The 22,500-nt window shown below is 39.7% G+C and overlaps 3 non-coding genes across 3 annotated transcripts; all 3 read left to right on the top strand.

The window, feature by feature from the left end:
• Window positions 1-11,685: 11,685 nt before the first annotated feature.
• LOC117149714 lies at window positions 11,686-13,680 on the top strand. The gene has a single exon (XR_004460471.1). It is a non-coding gene; the product is annotated as a small subunit ribosomal RNA (ribosomal RNA).
• Window positions 13,681-14,366: 686 nt separating this feature from the next.
• Window positions 14,367-14,545, top strand: LOC117149707. Its single transcript, XR_004460466.1, has one exon. It is a non-coding gene; the product is annotated as a 5.8S ribosomal RNA (ribosomal RNA).
• A 395-nt stretch (window positions 14,546-14,940) lies between these two features.
• Window positions 14,941-18,901, top strand: LOC117149708. Its single transcript, XR_004460467.1, has one exon. It is a non-coding gene; the product is annotated as a large subunit ribosomal RNA (ribosomal RNA).
• The last annotated feature ends 3,599 nt before the right edge of the window (window positions 18,902-22,500 follow it).

The raw sequence follows: 22,500 nt of genomic DNA on the forward strand, positions 1-22,500 counted from the left end.
GTTTTTTTTTTTTTGTGTATCTGTTTTATTTATTTAAAATCTGTCCTAATGGACAATAATTAAATTTTATGTGGGGGAACATTGACATACGGGGAGTACTTAGAATGTACTTGGGTAGGGGTTACAAATTTACATTAATGTTGCGTGAGGTCAAGCGGGTGCGTTCTCTGCAGACGTCTTGTGGATTGGCTGTTGTCTAACAGATTGATGGCCAGGTGGTTGGGGTGATTCTCCAGTCTTCTGGCGTATCTCTCACTGAGTCGGTAGATCTCATCTTCCACCCAGGGAATTCCGAGCTCCTCGTGGATGGCAGTATTCTCGTGATAGGGATGGGCGTTGGAGACTATTCTCAAGCATCGGTTCTGGAATTGCTGGATCTTTCTTCTGTGTGAAGCACTTGTGGTGCCCCACAGCTGGATTCCATAAGTCCATATTGGCTTGAGAATAGTCTTGTAGACAAGCAGCTTCGTTTTGTCCCTCAGCTTGGAACTTTTCCCAACAAGCCAGTGGAGTTGCTTAAGGCGTATGTTGGCTGGGTACGCTTCCTATCAATGTGAGGGCCCCATGTCAGCCTTCTATCCAGTGTAAGCCCTAGGTATTTGGAGGTGCTGGTAGTGGGGATCGTGTCGCCGTCAAGAGTGACCGGAGGGCATTCTCCTCTGCGCAGGGAAAATGTTGTATGGAGGATTTTTCGGCGTTAACCGCAATATTCCATCGTTTTAGCCATGGATTCAAAGCATCCAGTTGCCTCTGGATGATGGCTGAAGCTCCATCTGGATTAGTAGCGGTGGCGAGGAACGCGGTGTCGTCGGCATAGGTGGCTATTGTGAGGTGACGGGGGGTATTATAGGAAGGTCTGCTGTGAAGAGGGTGTAGAGGATGGGACCAAGGACGCTGCCTTGAGGTACTCCGGCTCTTATGGGCCTTGGCGTGCTGGATGAGGATCCGCAACGCACTTGGAATTCTCTTCCTTCGGTGTAAGATTTGAGTAGAGCGTAGTGGGAACTGGGGAAGGTGGGACTTAAGTTTGTGGAGGAGACCGGGAATGCCACACTCTGTCAAACGCCTGCTTGACATCGAGGAAGACGGTCGAACAGTATCTTTTCTTCTCGAATGCATCGAGGATTCTTGATACGAGCCGGTGGCATTGTTCGGGTGTTCCATGAGATCGCCTGAATCCAAACTGGTGATCCGGGATCAAACAGCCTCGTCCAGTACTGGCAACACTCTGCGCAGAAATACTCTTTCGAGTATTTTGGAGAGTATTGCCAGCAAACTAATCGGTCTATATGAGGCAAGATTGGCTTCAGGTTTTCCGGGTTTAAGGATGAGGATGACTTCTGCACGTTTCCATGATCTCGGGAAGTACCCTAGTGAGAAGCAGCTGTTGAAGATGTTAGCCAACATCTGGGAGCAAGGAGGAGGCATAATTTTGAGGGAAGTGGCGTCGATACGATCCAGTCCGGGGGATTTGCTGGCCTTTAGGGAGGCGATCTCCTGCGCAACCTCTTCAGGGGTGACGGGCTCTATCGGCAAGCTGGGTGGAGATGGACTCTCAAGGAACCTGGTGGTGGCAGCACGCTCTCACCAGTGCATCTGTTGAATGGGGTGAATGCGTTCTGGAGGTGATCTGCGAATGCTTCTGCTCTTTCGTCATCGGAACGGCACCAAGAGCCATCCGCTTTGCGCACTGGCGACGCCTTTTTTGCAGGCCTCCTGATGTGGCGCGTGACATGCCACAGGTTGTGTTGCGGGTCACCAGGTTCCAGCTCTTCAAGGAATCGATTGAATGAGTCCTGCCGTAGTGTGCAAAGCTTGACCTTAGCTCCTTGCTGGCTCTGTTGAGTGCCGCTTTATCCCTTGGGTTGCGCGAGGAGAACCAAGTACGTCTGAGGCGCCTCTTCTCCGCCACGAAGGCCGCAATCTCTGGAGACCAAAGGTGGAGATCTCGCTCAGGTGTTCTCGGGGTAGTTGGAGGAGGAGTGTTGGCGACTTAGCCGCATTGTGCATTTCCTCAGTGAGTGTATTAATCGCCGCATCAATGTCTCTTGGGGAGGAAAGAGGAGGATCCAGGTCCAGGGAGGATAGCATCCAGAAGGTAAATTTGGAGGAGTCGGTATGCTTCCCGGTGAGTCTTCTGGGCAGGTCTTTTTTTAGGACTGGGATATTGAGGAGCATTCTTATTGCACTGTGGTCGGATAGCAGCTTGTTGTATGTGGTGCATGAGAGTCTGGCTTGTCCTATGCCTTTGGAGATGGCAAAATCCAAGAGGTCGGGAGACAAGGCAGGGTTAGTAGGCCAGTGGGTTGGCTCACCAGTGGAGTGGCAATTCAGTCTTCTGCTCTGCACGAACTTGTGGAGCGTTCTGCCTTTGGGGTTGATGGAGCGGGACCCCCACCAAGAGTGTTTGGCGTTAAAGTCACCGGCTGCTATGAAGCGAGGACCAAAGGACTCGAAAAGCTCTTGTAAGCGAGTCTCGGTGACTGAGTGTCTGGGGGGGAAGTAGACCGCTCCAATGGTGATGTCCCCCTGAAGGCTGGAGATTCGAGCCAGGGCACACTGGGCCCATTCCTCCTGGAACGCAGGTAGCTCCGTGTACTGGATACCACTCCTGATGAGCATGGCTGCTCCTCCGCGCGCTCTGCCAGATGGATGGTTGGCGAGTAAAACATCATAGCCGCTGATGTTGTAGTGGGATCGTGGACAAAAATGGGTTTCGGATACAAGGAGTATGTCAATCGCTTCCGTTTTTTATAAGGTATTCTACCTCGGCTCTGCTCCTCTGCAGGCCGTTAGCATTCCAAATGACTATGTTCAGGCTTATTTCCATGATTTGGCATTGAGGATGGAAGCAATAAGCTGCGTCATTTGGGAGAACATTTTCTCCATCATACTTTCAACCATTCCTTGAAAACGGGCAAAGATTTGTTCCAGGTTATTGGATTGCGGAGCTTCGGGTGGGGTTGTGCGGTTTTGCTGGGATACAGTTTGGTCGGCAGAACCAACCCACTTGCAAGTGCGCTGACCTGCCTGTGTTATAAATGCGGGTGGGGATATGTGGGCCGGATTTGCTGGAGGTTACAGTTGTCGGGAGAACCAACCACAATGCAACGTGGGCTTTTTTTTTTTTTTTTTTTTTTTGTCTGCTGTAGGTATAAAGTTGCTTAACTATGCGCTTGATGTAAACAACAGATAACACGCACGCTCGGAGTGTGCGTTAGTGTTGGTGCGAGTCCGTTAGGCACGCGAGCTGAACCAATCAGAGCGCGCGGCGATATCTCGCGACGCGGTGACCGGTATGCGAATAACGGAGGTAACGAAATACGCAAAAAGCGAAACAATTTCTTGCTTGCGGTCCGCAGGCACGTCTGCACTCGTGAGTGTTCGATCGCGACTGATCAATTTAGTTTTTTTTTTTTTTTTTTTTTTTTTTTTTTTTTTTGTATCTGTTTTATTTATTTAAAATCTGTCCTAATGGACAATAATTAAATTTTATGTGGGGGAACATTGACATACGGGGAGTACTTAGAATGTACTTGGGTAGGGGTTACAAATTTACATTAATGTTGCGTGAGGTCAAGCGGGTGCGTTCTCTGCAGACGTCTTGTGGATTGGCTGTTGTCTAACAGATTGATGACCAGGTGGTTGGGGTGATTCTCCAGTCTTCTGGCGTATCTCTCACTGAGTCGGTAGATCTCATCTTCCACCCAGGGAATTCCGAGCTCCTCGTGGATGGCAGTATTCTCGTGATAGGGATGGGCGTTGGAGACTATTCTCAAGCATCGGTTCTGGAATTGCTGGATCTTTCTTCTGTGTGAAGCACTTGTGGTGCCCCACAGCTGGATTCCATAAGTCCATATTGGCTTGAGAATAGTCTTGTAGACAAGCAGCTTCGTTTTGTCCCTCAGCTTGGAACTTTTCCCAACAAGCCAGTGAGTTGCTTAAGGCGTATGTTGGCCTGGGTACGCTTCCTATCAATGTGAGGGCCCCATGTCAGCCTTCTATCCAGTGTAAGCCCAGGTATTTGGAGGTGCTGGTAGTGGGGATCGTGTCGCCGTCAAGAGTGACCGGAGGGCATTCTCCTCTGCGCAGGGAAAATGTTGTATGGGAGGATTTTTCGGCGTTAACCGCAATATTCCATCGTTTTAGCCATGGATTCAAAGCATCCAGTTGCCTCTGGATGATGGCTGAAGCTCCATCTGGATTAGTAGCGGTGGCGAGGAACGCGGTGTCGTCGGCATAGGTGGCTATTGTGAGGTGACGGGAGGGTATTATAGGAAGGTCTGCTGTGAAGAGGGTGTAGAGGATGGGACCAAGGACGCTGCCTTGAGGTACTCCGGCTCTTATGGGCCTTGGCGTGCTGGATGAGGATCCGCAACGCACTTGGAATTCTCTTCCTTCGGTGTAAGATTTGAGTAGAGCGTAGTGGGAACTGGGAAGGTGGGACTTAAGTTTGTGGAGGAGACCGGAATGCCACACTCTGTCAAACGCCTGCTTGACATCGAGGAAGACGGTCCGAACAGTATCTTTTCTTCTCGAATGCATCGAGGATTCTTGATACGAGCCGGTGGCATTGTTCGGGTGTTCCATGAGATCGCCTGAATCCAAACTGGTGATCCGGGATCAAACCAGCCTCGTCCAGTACTGGCAACACTCTGCGCAGAAATACTCTTTCGAGTATTTTGGAGAGTATTGCCAGCAAACTAATCGGTCTATATGAGGCAAGATTGGCTTCAGGTTTTCCGGGTTTAAGGATGAGGATGACTTCTGCACGTTTCCATGATCTCGGGAAGTACCCTAGTGAGAAGCAGCTGTTGAAGATGTTAGCCAACATCTGGGAGCAAGGAGGAGGCATAATTTTGAGGGAAGTGGCGTCGATACGATCCAGTCCGGGGGATTTGCTGGCCTTTAGGGAGGCGATCTCCTGCGCAACCTCTTCAGGGGTGACGGGCTCTATCGGCAAGCTGGGTGGAGATGGACTCTCAAGGAACCTGGTGGTGGCAGCACGCTCTTCACCAGTGCATCTGTTGAATGGGGTGAATGCGTTCTGGAGGTGATCTGCGAATGCTTCTGCTCTTTCGTCATCGGAACGGCACCAAGAGCCATCCGCTTTGCGCACTGGCGACGCCTTTTTTGCAGGCCTCCTGATGTGGCGCGTGACATGCCACAGATTGTGTTGCGGGTCACCAGGTTCCAGCTCTTCAAGGAATCGATTGAATGAGTCCTGCCGTAGTGTGCAAAGCTTGACCTTAAGCTCCTTGCTGGCTCTGTTGAGTGCCGCTTTATCCCTTGGGTTGCGCGAGGAGAACCAAATACGTCTGAGGCGCCTCTTCTCCGCCACGAAGGCCGCAATCTCTGGAGACCAAAGGTGGAGATCTCGCTCAGGTGTTCTCGGGGTAGTTGGAGGAGGAGGGTTGGCGAACTTAGCCGCATTGTGCATTTCCTCAGTGAGTGTACTAATCGCCGCATCAATGTCTCTTGGGGAGGAAAGAGGAGGATCCAGGTCCAGGGAGGATAGCATCCAGAAGGTAAATTTGGAGGAGTCGGTATGCTTCCCGGTGAGTCTTCTGGGCAGGTCTTTTTTTAGGACTGGGATATTGAGGAGCATTCTTATTGCACTGTGGTCGGATAGCAGCTTGTTGTATGTGGTGCATGAGAGTCTGGCTTGTCCTATGCCTTTGGAGATGGCAAAATCCAAGAGGTCGGGAGACAAGGCAGGGTTAGTAGGCCAGTGGGTTGGCTCACCAGTGGAGTGGCAATTCAGTCTTCTGCTCTGCACGAACTTGTGGAGCGTTCTGCCTTTGGGGTTGATGGAGCGGGACCCCCACCAAGAGTGTTTGGCGTTAAAGTCACCGGCTGCTATGAAGCGAGGACCAAAGGACTCGAAAAGCTCTTGTAAGCGAGTCTCGGTGACTGAGTGTCTGGGGGGGAAGTAGACCGCTCCAATGGTGATGTCCCCCTGAAGGCTGGAGATTCGAGCCAGGGCACACTGGGCCCATTCCTCCTGGAACGCAGGTAGCTCCGTGTACTGGATACCACTCCTGATGAGCATGGCTGCTCCTCCGCGCGCTCTGCCAGATGGATGGTTGGCAAGTAAAACATCATAGCCGCTGATGTTGTAGTGGGATCGTGGACAAAAATGGGTTTCGGATACAAGGAGTATGTCAATCGCTTCCGTTTTTATAAGGTATTCTACCTCGGCTCTGCTCCTCTGCAGGCCGTTAGCATTCCAAATGACTATGTTCAGGCTTATTTCCATGATTTGGCATTGAGGATGGAAGCAATAAGCTGCGTCATTTGGGAGAACATTTTCTCCATCATACTTTCAACCATTCCTTGAAAACGGGCGAAGATTTGTTCCAGGTTATTGGATTGCGGAGCTTCGGGTGGGGTTTGGCGGTTTTGGTTGGGATCGGATTGCTGTGGTACATGAGTAGCCTTGAGCGCGTCTTTATAGCTCATGTTGGAGATGTTTGGGATCTGGATGGTGCTGGGCTTGCTGGTGGGTGTGGCCGGTCTGGGTTTAGGGGCTTGCTGTGCCTTGGCCTTCTTGTAGGCAGGGCATCCTCTGTATGAAGCGGGGTGGTCAGCTTGGCAGTGAAGGCAGCATGCCTTCTCATCCTCCTTCTTAGTGCAAGTCCTGGAGTCGTGTTGGCCACCACATTTCACGCATCGGTGCTCGAGGAAGCAGTAGCGCTGGGTATGTCCAAACCCTTGGCATCTAAAGCACTGAGGCACGTCGTTGAATTTACGGGGAGGCTCGATGGTGACGACCGACCTGCACAGTCTCCTGATTTGGTAGACCTCCTTGTTGTTACTGGCGGGTTCCATGTTGGCGAAAAATAACCCGAGTGGCTCCTTGGTTTTCCTACCAATAGGATTATGCAGGTCTCTGACCTTATGCCCTAGTCTTTCAAGTTCCTCTTGAATCTCGTCACGATCGGCGGTGTGGTGTAATCCCTTGATTACGACTCTGTATGCCCTCTCATCTTTGGGCTGGAACGTGCGATGCCTTTTGTTCTGGGAAACCAGGTGCCTACGAAGCTCGGAGTAAGACTCCTTGTCAGGCATCATTACACGCACGTTGTTGCGTTCCGATTTGTATGTGAAGTCTTTGCTGGGACCCACGAGAGTCGTAATCATCTTGATCAGAGCAGAAATGTTGGTCACGTCCGGGATGAATATCGGGGGTGGCTTGAAAGTCCTCGGGGTAGGCTTGGGTTTGTCCGGGGTTTTGTTGGCAGCGGGTACAGGTTCTTCGTCTGAGGCGGCTTGGTCGTCGTCGTCATTGTCTTCCTCATCGCTCGAGAGGATGGCAAACTGGTTGTTTGCTAACCTACGACGCGAAGCTGCGCTGGTGCTGGGCGTGACGTCAAGTTCCTCCATTTGGGGCTTGCGCGCAGGCTTGCGCTTGACCTCACCGGGCTCCGAATGCGAGGTGCTGGAGTCGCTGCTAGTGCTGGGCTCCCTTGCTCTTAGGGCCTTCTTGCAGGGCGTAGATTTGCCTGGCTTGATGACACGCGGGGGGGCCTGCCAATCCATGTTGTAGGGTGAGGGGTAGAAGGGGGGGGGGGGGGGGGGGAGCTGGGTACAGTTGGTCGGAGAACAAACCACTGCACGTGGCTGCTGCTGTGTTAAAGTTGCTTAACTATGCGCTTGATGTAAACAACCAGATAACACGCACGCTCGAGTGTGCGTTAGTGTTGGTGCGAGTCCGTTAGGCACGCGAGCTGAACCAATCAGAGCGCGCGGCGATATCTCGCGACGCGGTGACCGGTATGCGAATAACGGAGGTAACGAAATACGAAAAAAGCGAAACAATTTCTTGCTTGCGGTCCGCAGGCACGTCTGCACTCGTTGAGTGTTCGATCGCGACTGTCAATTTAGTGACGCATATGATATTGTCTTATATATTTATATAAAGACTTTAAGAATTTTCAGTTGCCAAACCTCGTCATCAATTAGTGACATATATATTGTCCTATATTAATTATATAAAGACTTTAAAGAATTCTATCAAGTTGCCAAATACCTTCGTCATCAATATATTTAGTGACGCATATGATATTGTCCCTATCATATAATTAATATAAAGACTTTAATGATTTGTGTCAAGTTGCCAAACACCTCGTCATCAATTTAGTGACGCATATGATATTGTCCCTATCATATAATTTTTGATATAAAAACTTTAAAGAATTGTATCAAGTTGCCAAATACCTCGTCATCAATTTAGTGACGCATATGATATTGTCCCTATCATATAATTAATATAAAGACTTTAATGAATTGTGTCAAGTTGCCAAACACCTCGTCATCAATTTAGTGACGCATATGATATTGTCCCTATCATATAATTTTTGATATAAAGACTTTAAAGAATTCTATCAAGTTGCCAAATACCTCGTCATCAATTTAGTGACGCATATGATATTGTCTCTATCATATAATTAATATAAAGACTTTAATGATTGTGTCAGTTGCCAAACACCTCGTCATCAATTTAGTGACGCATATGATATTGTCCCTATCATATAATTAATATAAAGACTTTTTAAAGAATTGTATCAAGTTGCCAAACACCTCGTCATCAACTACTATATTATGGTTGCGCCGACCTCTCATATTGTATTCTCTTATGTCTTCATAGGATTTTGGCAATTATACGAGTAAATTAAATAATATACATATGAAAATGATTAATTATTATATGTATAAGGGAAAAAATGCTGAAATATTCCCATATTATCTTAGTATTATAGAGGAAAGACCGTTGCCGACCTCTGATATTGTTCAAAACTTATGTATTTATATGATTTTGGCAATTATATGAGTAAATTAAATAATATACATATAAAATGATTAAATATTATATGTATAAATGTATAAGGGAAAAATGATGAAATATTCCACATTATCTTAGTATTATAGAGGAGAAAGACCGTTGCTGACCTCTGATATTGTTCAAAACTTATGTATTTATATGATTTTGGCAATAATATGAGTAAATTAAATAATATACATATGAAAATGATTAATTATTATATGTATAAATGTATAAGGGAAAAAATGCTGAAAATATTCCCATATTATCTTAGTATTATAGAGGAAAGACCGTTGCTGACCTCTGATATTGTTCAAAACTTATGTATTTATATGATTTTGGCAATTATATGAGTAAATTAAATAATATACATATGAAAATTATTAATTATTATATGTATAGGGGAAAAAATGCTGAAATATTCCCACATTCTCTTAGTATTATAGAGAAAAGCCATTATAGTGAGAGGGTATAGTAGTGTAAACGACCGGAATTACGACAGAGGGTTCAAAAACTACTATAGGTAGGCAGTGGTTGCCGACCTCTCATATTGTTCAAAACTTATGTATTCATATGATTTTGGAATTATATGAGTAAATTAAATAATATACATATGAAAATTATTAATTATTATATGTATAGGGAAAAAATGCTGAAATATTCCCACATTCTCTTAGTATTATAGAGAAAAGCCATTATAGTGAGAGGGTATAGTAGTGTAAACGACCGGAATTACGACAGAGGGTTCAAAAACTACTATAGGTAGGCAGTGGTTGCCGACCTCTCATATTGTTCAAAACTTATGTATTCATATGATTTTGGCAATTATATGAGTAAATTAAATAATATACATATGAAAATTATTAATTATTATATGTATAGGGGAAAAAATGCTGAAATATTCCCACATTCTCTTAGTATTATAGAGAAAAGCCATTATAGTGAGAGGGTATAGTAGTGTAAACGACCGGAATTACGACAGAGGGTTCAAAAACTACTATAGGTAGGCAGTGGTTGCCGACCTCTCATATTGTTCAAAACTTATGTATTCATATGATTTTGGCAATTATATGAGTAAATTAAATAATATACATATGAAAATTATTAATTATTATATGTATAGGGAAAAAATGCTGAAAATATCCCACATTCTCTTAGTATTATAGAGAAAAGCCATTATAGTGAGAGGGTATAGTAGTGTAAACGACCGGAATTACGACAGAGGGTTCAAAAACTACTATAGGTAGGCAGTGGTTGCCGACCTCTCATATTGTTCAAAACTTATGTATTCATATGATTTTGGCAATTATATGAGTAAATTAAATAATATACATATGAAAATGATTAATTATTATATGTATAAGGGAAAAAATGCTGAAAATATCCCACATTCTCTTAGTATTATAGAGAAAAGCCATTATAGTGAGAGGGTATAGTAGTGTAAACGACCGGAATTACGACAGAGGGTTCAAAAACTACTATAGGTAGGCAGTGGTTGCCGACCTCTCATATTGTTCAAAACTTATGTATTCATATGATTTTGGCAATAATATGAGTAAATTAAATAATATACATATGAAAATGATTAATTATTATATGTATAAGGGAAAAAATGCTGAAAATATCCCACATTCTCTTAGTATTATAGAGAAAAGCCATTATAGTGAGAGGGTATAGTAGTGTAAACGACCGGAATTACGACAGAGGGTTCAAAAACTACTATAGGTAGGCAGTGGTTGCCGACCTCTCATATTGTTCAAAACTTATGTATTCATATGATTTTGGCAATAATATGAGTAAATTAAATAATATACATATGAAAATGATTAATTATTATATGTATAAGGGAAAAAATAATCATATTATATATGAATAATGGAAAAAAAATGAAATGTTCCTATAATCTCTTAATATATAAGAGAATAGCCCGTATGTTGGGTGGCAAACGGAATTGAAAATACCCGCTTTGAGGACAGCGGGTTCAAAAACTACTATAGGTAGGCAGTGGTTGCCGACCTCCCGCATTATTCGAAATATTTATTTCGGATTATGTTTATATTGGTTACATACAATAAAGTATATTATTATCCGTACAAATTTGTTTCTCAGTTCTATAGAACACGGGACTTGGCTCGCGGATAATAGGAATATACGCTTTATAGATAATATCGTTGAAACAAAAGTCAAGTTTCTATTATATATAGAATAACAAATCGTTTCCATATATTATCGTTAATTTTTGGAGGCAGGCAAATATTAATTTATTACCTGCCGTATAGTTGGATTATTATATCGTTACGGTATAATACAAATATGGATTCTTATGAAAGAAATATAAAATTATATATTAAATGTGGAAATATTATCATATGCGCTTGGTTTTATGTTATATATTACCAGAGATATATATGAAAAGAGATAAATTTTAAATTTATCTTCAAAATGCAAATGATTTAACTTAATATTTATATTGGTTAAACAAAAATTGTACATGTGTGGATACAATAATTATGTATGTTGGAAATAAAATGATATTTTATAATGAAATATGTATGTATAAAAAGATAAAATTATAGAAATATATATATTACAATAATTAGATGAAATTCTTGTTATATTGGTAAAACAAGTATAAATTAAAAATGAAAATATGGATTACGAATGCTATATAAAAATGGCCGTAATCGAATGGATTTTTTACTTATATATTTAAAATTTTACCCAAAGGCGAAATATTGAATTTTATTCAATATAATAAAAATCATGGAATTATATAAAGTGAAAAATCTATATATCTATATATCTATTATATTGCTTATTTCGATTCAAAATATATGAATGGAATATGAAGGAAAAACATTATTCTGGTTGATCCTGCCAGTAGTTATATGCTTGTCTCAAAGATTAAGCCATGCATGTCTAAGTACACACGAATTAAAAGTGAAACCGCAAAAGGCTCATTATATCAGTTATGGTTCCTTAGATCGTTAACAGTTACTTGGATAACTGTGGTAATTCTAGAGCTAATACATGCAATTAAAACATGAACCTTATGGGACATGTGCTTTTATTAGGCTAAAACCAAGCGATCGCAAGATCGTTATATTGGTTGAACTCTAGATAACATGCAGATCGTATGGTCTTGTACCGACGACAGATCTTTCAAATGTCTGCCCTATCAACTTTTGATGGTAGTATCTAGGACTACCATGGTTGCAACGGGTAACGGGGAATCAGGGTTCGATTCCGGAGAGGGAGCCTGAGAAACGGCTACCACATCTAAGGAAGGCAGCAGGCGCGTAAATTACCCACTCCCAGCTCGGGGAGGTAGTGACGAAAAATAACAATACAGGACTCATATCCGAGGCCCTGTAATTGGAATGAGTACACTTTAAATCCTTTAACAAGGACCAATTGGAGGGCAAGTCTGGTGCCAGCAGCCGCGGTAATTCCAGCTCCAATAGCGTATATTAAAGTTGTTGCGGTTAAAACGTTCGTAGTTGAACTTGTGCTTCATACGGGTAGTACAACTTACAATTGTGGTTAGTACTATACCTTTATGTATGTAAGCGTATTACCGGTGGAGTTCTTATATGTGATTAAATACTTGTATTTTTTCATATGTTCCTCCTATTTAAAAACCTGCACTAGTGCTCTTAAACGAGTGTTATTGTGGGCCGGTACTATTACTTTGAACAAATTAGAGTGCTTAAAGCAGGCTTCAAATGCCTGAATATTCTGTGCATGGGATAATGAAATAAGACCTCTGTTCTGCTTTCATTGGTTTTCAGATCAAGAGGTAATGATTAATAGAAGCAGTTTGGGGGCATTAGTATTACGACGCGAGAGGTGAAATTCTTGGACCGTCGTAAGACTAACTTAAGCGAAAGCATTTGCCAAAGATGTTTTCATTAATCAAGAACGAAAGTTAGAGGTTCGAAGGCGATCAGATACCGCCCTAGTTCTAACCATAAACGATGCCAGCTAGCAATTGGGTGTAGCTACTTTTATGGCTCTCTCAGTCGCTTCCCGGGAAACCAAAGCTTTTGGGCTCCGGGGGAAGTATGGTTGCAAAGCTGAAACTTAAAGGAATTGACGGAAGGGCACCACCAGGAGTGGAGCCTGCGGCTTAATTTGACTCAACACGGGAAAACTTACCAGGTCCGAACATAAGTGTGTAAGACAGATTGATAGCTCTTTCTCGAATCTATGGGTGGTGGTGCATGGCCGTTCTTAGTTCGTGGAGTGATTTGTCTGGTTAATTCCGATAACGAACGAGACTCAAATATATTAAATAGATATCTTCAGGATTATGGTGCTGAAGCTTATGTAGCCTTCATTCATGGTGGCAGTAAAATGTTTATTGTGTTTGAATGTGTTTATGTAAGTGGAGCCGTACCTGTTGGTTTGTCCCATTATAAGGACACTAGCTTCTTAAATGGACAAATTGCGTCTAGCAATAATGAGATTGAGCAATAACAGGTCTGTGATGCCCTTAGATGTCCTGGGCTGCACGCGCGCTACAATGAAAGTATCAACGTGTATTTCCTAGACCGAGAGGTCCGGGTAAACCGCTGAACCACTTTCATGCTTGGGATTGTGAACTGAAACTGTTCACATGAACTTGGAATTCCCAGTAAGTGTGAGTCATTAACTCGCATTGATTACGTCCCTGCCCTTTGTACACACCGCCCGTCGCTACTACCGATTGAATTATTTAGTGAGGTCTCCGGACGTGATCACTGTGACGCCTTGCGTGTTACGGTTGTTTCGCAAAAGTTGACCGAACTTGATTATTTAGAGGAAGTAAAAGTCGTAACAAGGTTTCCGTAGGTGAACCTGCGGAAGGATCATTATTGTATAATATCCTTATCGTTAATAAACATTTGTTATAATACAAATAAATACAATTTACCAAAATAAAAATATTACAAAATGATTCCACGGAATCAAAAGTTAAAGTCAAAATAAAATGAAGATGGCTTTTATTTTATATGTGGGGCTTGGCAACCTCATAAAAAGACTTTAACATTATTAATGTTGTTGTGCGTATTTGTGGCAGTACCTACTACAACAATGGCGTTTCCTATAAAAACAAATTCTCGAAAATGGAAATCGAAGAAACTGAACAAAATTTGAAAGTAGAAGTCGAATTAAAATTAAAATAATTTTGAATGTGGTATTCAAAATAAGTGTGTGTGTATATGGACCATAATATACACGCGTTGCGAATATGTATTGTTCATCTATGTTATGAGCATACGTTGGCTAATGCAACAACCTAAAATATACAATGTTTGTACCTGTCATCCATCAGGTTAATGTTTTATATAAATTTTGCAGTATGTGTCACCCAAAATAGCAAACCATAACCAGATTTTTATGATACATAATGCTTATATGAAACTAAGACATATCGCAACATTTATTTTTAGGTATAAAAATAAATTTATTGAAGGAATTGATATATGCCAGTAAAATGGTGTATTTTTAATTTCTTTCAATAAAAACAATATTGATATTATATAAAAATGAATTATAAAACTCTAAGCGGTGGATCACTCGGCTCATGGGTCGATGAAGAACGCAGCAAACTGTGCGTCATCGTGTGAACTGCAGGACACATGAACATCGACATTTTGAACGCATATCGCAGTCCATGCTGTTATGTACTTTAATTAATTTTATAGTGCTGCTTGGACTACATATGGTTGAGGGTTGTAAGACTATGCTAATTAAGTTGTTTATAAATTTTTTATAAGCATATGGTATATTATTGGATTAAATAATGATTTTATTCATAATATTAAAAAAGAAATGAAAAACATTATCTCACATTTGAATGTGAAAAACGAAGAGAAATATTTTCTTTTTCAATCAAATAATACTGAGAAATGTCTAGCATAAAAAATTGAAATATTTTTCATCTAGAATTGTCTCTTATTAATGATTCGGAAAAAGAAAAATCTTGGTTTTGTTATTATTCTTCGTTGGTTCGTTAAATGGATAAAAAATAACTTTGCTTACAAGAACTATTGGAACTATTTATAACGAATTTAATTGATTGTTTTATCATTTATATATAAAGAATTTATGGCAAAATATAGTTATATATACAACCTCAACTCATATGGGACTACCCCCTGAATTTAAGCATATTAATTAGGGGAGGAAAAGAAACTAACAAGGATTTTCTTAGTAGCGGCGAGCGAAAAGAAAACAGTTCAGCACTAAGTCACTTTGTCTATATGGCAAATGTGAGATGCAGTGTATGGAGCGTCAATATTCTAGTATGAGAAATTAATGATTTAAGTCCTTCTTAAATGAGGCCATTTACCCATAGAGGGTGCCAGGCCCGTATAACGTTAATGATTACTAGATGATGTTTCCAAAGAGTCGTGTTGCTTGATAGTGCAGCACTAAGTGGGTGGTAAACTCCATCTAAAACTAAATATAACCATGAGACCGATAGTAAACAAGTACCGTGAGGGAAAGTTGAAAAGAACTCTGAATAGAGAGTTAAACAGTACGTGAAACTGCTTAGAGGTTAAGCCCGATGAACCTGAATATCCGTTATGGAAAATTCATCATTAAAATTGTAATATTTAAATAATATTATTAAGAATAATGTGCATTTTTTCCATATAAGGACATTGTAATCTATTAGCATATCCCAAATTTATCATAAAATATAACTTATAGTTTATTCCAATTAAATTGCTTGCATTTTAACACAGAATAAATGTTATTAATTTGATAAAGTGCTGATAGATTTATATTATTACAGAGCGTTAATTTTTCGGAATTATATAATGGCATAATTATCATTGATTTTTGTGTTTATTATATGCTCTTGTATGATTAACAATGCGAAAGATTCAGGATACCTTCGGGACCCGTCTTGAAACACGGACCAAGGAGTCTAACATATGTGCAAGTTATTGGGATGTAAACCTAATAGCGTAATTAACTTGACTAATAATGGGATTAGTTTTTTAGCTATTTATAGCTAATTAACACAATCCCGGGGCGTTCTATATAGTTATGTATAATGTATATTTATATTATTTATGCCTCTAACTGGAACGTACCTTGAGCATATATGCTGTGACCCGAAAGATGGTGAACTATACTTGATCAGGTTGAAGTCAGGGGAAACCCTGATGGAAGACCGAAACAGTTCTGACGTGCAAATCGATTGTCAGAATTGAGTATAGGGGCGAAAGACCAATCGAACCATCTAGTAGCTGGTTCCTTCCGAAGTTTCCCTCAGGATAGCTGGTGCATTTTAATATTATATAAAATAATCTTATCTGGTAAAGCGAATGATTAGAGGCCTTAGGGTCGAAACGATCTTAACCTATTCTCAAACTTTAAATGGGTAAGAACCTTAACTTTCTTGATATGAAGTTCAAGGTTATGATATAATGTGCCCAGTGGGCCACTTTTGGTAAGCAGAACTGGCGCTGTGGGATGAACCAAACGTAATGTTACGGTGCCCAAATTAACAACTCATGCAGATACCATGAAAGGCGTTGGTTGCTTAAAACAGCAGGACGGTGATCATGGAAGTCGAAATCCGCTAAGGAGTGTGTAACAACTCACCTGCCGAAGCAACTAGCCCTTAAAATGGATGGCGCTTAAGTTGTATACCTATACATTACCGCTAAAGTAGATGATTTATATTACTTGTGATATAAATTTTGAAACTTTAGTGAGTAGGAAGGTACAATGGTATGCGTAGAAGTGTTTGGCGTAAGCCTGCATGGAGCTGCCATTGGTACAGATCTTGGTGGTAGTAGCAAATAATCGAATGAGACCTTGGAGGACTGAAGTGGAGAAGGGTTTCGTGTGAACAGTGGTTGATCACGAGTTAGTCGGTCCTAAGTTCAAGGCGAAAGCCGAAAATTTTCAAGTAAAACAAAAATGCCTAACTATATAAACAAAGCGAATATAATACACTTGAATAATTTTGAACGAAAGGGAATACGGTTCCAATTCCGTAACCTGTTGAGTATCCGTTTGTTATTAAATATGGGCCTCGTGCTCATCCTGGCAACAGGAACGACCATAAAGAAGCCGTCGAGAGATATCGGAAGAGTTTTCTTTTCTGTTTTATAGCCGTACTACCATGGAAGTCTTTCGCAGAGAGATATGGTAGATGGGCTAGAAGAGCATGACATATACTGTTGTGTCGATATTTCTCCTCGGACCTTGAAAATTTATGGTGGGGACACGCAAACTTCTCAACAGGCCGTACCAATATCCGCAGCTGGTCTCCAAGGTGAAGAGTCTCTAGTCGATAGAATAATGTAGGTAAGGGAAGTCGGCAAATTAGATCCGTAACTTCGGGATAAGGATTGGCTCTGAAGATTGAGATAGTCGGGCTTGATTGGGAAACAATAACATGGTTTATGTGCTCGTTCTGGGTAAATAGAGTTTCTAGCATTTATGTTAGTTACTTGTTCCCCGGATAGTTTAGTTACGTAGCCAATTGTGGAACTTTCTTGCTAAAATTTTTAAGAATACTATTTGGGTTAAACCAATTAGTTCTTATCAATTATAACGATTATCAATTAACAATCAATTCAGAACTGGCACGGACTTGGGGAATCCGACTGTCTAATTAAAACAAAGCATTGTGATGGCCCTAGCGGGTGTTGACACAATGTGATTTCTGCCCAGTGCTCTGAATGTCAAAGTGAAGAAATTCAAGTAAGCGCGGGTCAACGGCGGGAGTAACTATGACTCTCTTAAGGTAGCCAAATGCCTCGTCATCTAATTAGTGACGCGCATGAATGGATTAACGAGATTCCTACTGTCCCTATCTACTATCTAGCGAAACCACAGCCAAGGGAACGGGCTTGGAATAATTAGCGGGGAAAGAAGACCCTTTTGAGCTTGACTCTAATCTGGCAGTGTAAGGAGACATAAGAGGTGTAGAATAAGTGGGAGATATTAGACCTCGGTTTGGTATCGTCAATGAAATACCACTACTCTTATTGTTTCCTTACTTACTTGATTAAATGGAACGTGTATCATTTCCTAGCCATTATACGGATATATTTATTATATCTTATGGTATTGGGTTTTGATGCAAGCTTCTTGATCAAAGTATCACGAGTTTGTTATATAATCGCAAACAAATTCTTTAATAAAACGATGCATTTATGTATTTTTGATTTGAAAATTTGGTATAACTCCAATTACTCAGGTATGATCCAATTCAAGGACATTGCCAGGTAGGGAGTTTGACTGGGGCGGTACATCTCTCAAATAATAACGGAGGTGTCCCAAGGCCAGCTCAGTGCGGACAGAAACCACACATAGAGCAAAAGGGCAAATGCTGACTTGATCTCGGTGTTCAGTACACACAGGGACAGCAAAAGCTCGGCCTATCGATCCTTTTGGTTTAAAGAGTTTTTAACAAGAGGTGTCAGAAAAGTTACCATAGGGATAACTGGCTTGTGGCGGCCAAGCGTTCATAGCGACGTCGCTTTTTGATCCTTCGATGTCGGCTCTTCCTATCATTGTGAAGCAAAATTCACCAAGCGTTGGATTGTTCACCCATGCAAGGGAACGTGAGCTGGGTTTAGACCGTCGTGAGACAGGTTAGTTTTACCCTACTAATGACAAAACGTTGTTGCGACAGCATTCCTGCGTAGTACGAGAGGAACCGCAGGTACGGACCAATGGCACAATACTTGTTCGAGCGAACAGTGGTATGACGCTACGTCCGTTGGATTATGCCTGAACGCCTCTAAGGTCGTATCCGTGCTGGACTGCAATGATAAATAAGGGGCAATTTGCATTGTATGGCTTCTAAACCATTTAAAGTTTATAATTTATTTTATAAACGACAATGGATGTGATGCCAATGTAATTTGTAACATAGTAAATTAGGAGGATCTTCGATCACCTGATGCCGCGCTAGTTACATATAAAAGCATTATTTAATACAATGACAAAGCCTAGAATCAATTGTAAACGACTTTTGTAACAGGCAAGGTGTTGTAAGTGGTTGAGCAGCTGCCATACTGCGATCCACTGAAGCTTATCCTTTGCTTGATGATTCGATAAATAAATGATTTTTCCTGTAGCCAAACAAACACCTCGTCATCAATTTAGTGACGCATATGATATTGTCCCTATCATATAATTTTTGATATAAAGACTTTAAAGAATTATATCAAGTTGCCAAATACCTCGTCATCAATTTAGTGACGCATATGATATTGTCTCTATCATATAATTAATATAAAGACTTTAATGAATTGTGTCAAGTTGCCAAACACCTCGTCATCAATTTAGTGACGCATATGATATTGTCCCTATCATATAATTTTTGATATAAAAACTTTAAAGAATTGTATCAAGTTGCCAAATACCTCGTCATCAATTTAATGACGCATATGATATTGTCCCTATCATATAATTAATATAAAGACTTTAATGAATTGTGTCAAGTTGCCAAACACCTCGTCATCAATTTAGTGACGCATATGATATTGTCCCTATCATATAATTTTTGATATAAAAACTTTAAAGAATTGTATCAAGTTGCCAAATACCTCGTCATCAATTTAGTGACGCATATGATATTGTCCCTATCATATAATTAATATAAAGACTTTAATGAATTGTGTCAAGTTGCCAAACACCTCGTCATCAATTTAGTGACGCATATGATATTGTCCCTATCATATAATTTTTGATATAAAGACTTTAAAGAATTATATCAAGTTGCCAAATACCTCGTCATCAATTTAGTGACGCATATGATATTGTCTCTATCATATAATTAATATAAAGACTTTAATGAATTGTGTCAAGTTGCCAAACACCTCGTCATCAATTTAGTGACGCATATGATATTGTCCCTATCATATAATTTTTGATATAAAAACTTTAAAGAATTGTATCAAGTTGCCAAATACCTCGTCATCAATTTAATGACGCATATGATATTGTCCCTATCATATAATTAATATAAAGACTTTAATGAATTGTGTCAAGTTGCCAAACACCTCGTCATCAATTTAGTGACGCATATGATATTGTCCCTATCATATAATTTTTGATATAAAAACTTTAAAGAATTGTATCAAGTTGCCAAATACCTCGTCATCAATTTAGTGACGCATATGATATTGTCTCTATCATATAATTAATATAAAGACTTTAATGAATTGTGTCAAGTTGCCAAACACCTCGTCATCAATTTAGTGACGCATATGATATTGTCCCTATCATATAATTTTTGATATAAAGACTTTAAAGAATTCTATCAAGTTGCCAAATACCTCGTCATCAATTTAGTGACGCATATGATATTGTCTCTATCATATAATTAATATAAAGACTTTAATGATTTGTGTCACGTTGCCAAACACCTCGTCATCAATTTAGTGACGCATATGATATTGTCCCTATCATATAATTAATATAAAGACTTTTTAAAGAATTGTATCAAGTTGCCAAACACCTCGTCATCAACTACTATATTATGGTTGCGCCGACCTCTCATATTGTATTCTCTTATGTCTTCATAGGATTTTGGCAATTATACGAGTAAATTAAATAATATACATATGAAAATGATTAATTATTATATGTATAAGGGAAAAAATGCTGAAATATTCCCATATTATCTTAGTATTATAGAGGAAAGACCGTTGCCGACCTCTGATATTGTTCAAAACTTATGTATTTATATGATTTTGGCAATTATATGAGTAAATTAAATAATATACATATAAAATGATTAAATATTATATGTATAAATGTATAAGGGAAAAAATGATGAAATATTCCCACATTATCTTAGTATTATAGAGGAAAGACGAAAGACCGTTGCTGACCTCTGATATTGTTCAAAACTTATGTATTTATATGATTTTGGCAATTATATGAGTAAATTAAATAATATACATATGAAAATTATTAATTATTATATGTATAGGGGAAAAAATGCTGAAATATTCCCACATTCTCTTAGTATTATAGAGAAAAGCCATTATAGTGAGAGGGTATAGTAGTGTAAACGACCGGAATTACGACAGAGGGTTCAAAAACTACTATAGGTAGGCAGTGGTTGCCGACCTCTCATATTGTTCAAAACTTATGTATTCATATGATTTTGGCAATTATATGAGTAAATTAAATAATATACATATGAAAATTATTAATTATTATATGTATAGGGGAAAAAATGCTGAAATATTCCCACATTCTCTTAGTATTATAGAGAAAAGCCATTATAGTGAGAGGGTATAGTAGTGTAAACGACCGGAATTACGACAGAGGGTTCAAAAACTACTATAGGTAGGCAGTGGTTGCCGACCTCTCATATTGTTCAAAACTTATGTATTCATATGATTTTGGCAATTATATGAGTAAATTAAATAATATACATATGAAAATTATTAATTATTATATGTATAGGGGAAAAAATGCTGAAATATTCCCACATTCTCTTAGTATTATAGAGAAAAGCCATTATAGTGAGAGGGTATAGTAGTGTAAACGACCGGAATTACGACAGAGGGTTCAAAAACTACTATAGGTAGGCAGTGGTTGCCGACCTCTCATATTGTTCAAAACTTATGTATTCATATGATTTTGGCAATTATATGAGTAAATTAAATAATATACATATGAAAATTATTAATTATTATATGTATAGGGGAAAAAATGCTGAAATATTCCCACATTCTCTTAGTATTATAGAGAAAAGCCATTATAGTGAGAGGGTATAGTAGTGTAAACGACCGGAATTACGACAGAGGGTTCAAAAACTACTATAGGTAGGCAGTGGTTGCCGACCTCTCATATTGTTCAAAACTTATGTATTCATATGATTTTGGCAATTATATGAGTAAATTAAATAATATACATATGAAAATGATTAATTATTATATGTATAAGGGAAAAAATGCTGAAAATATCCCACATTCTCTTAGTATTATAGAGAAAAGCCATTATAGTGAGAGGGTATAGTAGTGTAAACGACCGGAATTACGACAGAGGGTTCAAAAACTACTATAGGTAGGCAGTGGTTGCCGACCTCTCATATTGTTCAAAACTTATGTATTCATATGATTTTGGCAATAATATGAGTAAATTAAATAATATACATATGAAAATGATTAATTATTATATGTATAAGGGAAAAAATGCTGAAAATATCCCACATTCTCTTAGTATTATAGAGAAAAGCCATTATAGTGAGAGGGTATAGTAGTGTAAACGACCGGAATTACGACAGAGGGTTCAAAAACTACTATAGGTAGGCAGTGGTTGCCGACCTCTCATATTGTTCAAAACTTATGTATTCATATGATTTTGGCAATAAAATGAGTAAATTAAATAATATACATATGAAAATGATTAATTATTATATGTATAAGGGAAAAAATAATCATATTATATATGAATAATGGAAAAAAAATGAAATGTTCCTATAATCTCTTAATATATAAGAGAATAGCCCGTATGTTGGGTGGCAAACGGAATTGAAAATACCCGCTTTGAGGACAGCGGGTTCAAAAACTACTATAGGTAGGCAGTGGTTGCCGACCTCCCGCATTATTCGAAATATTTATTTCGGATTATGTTTATATTGGTTACATACAATAAAGTATATTATTATCCGTACAAATTTGTTTCTCAGTTCT

The sequence above is a fragment of the Drosophila mauritiana genome, unplaced genomic scaffold, assembly GCF_004382145.1.
Source record: "Drosophila mauritiana strain mau12 unplaced genomic scaffold, ASM438214v1 U_291, whole genome shotgun sequence".
NCBI classification, from domain to species: Eukaryota; Metazoa; Arthropoda; class Insecta; order Diptera; family Drosophilidae; genus Drosophila; species Drosophila mauritiana.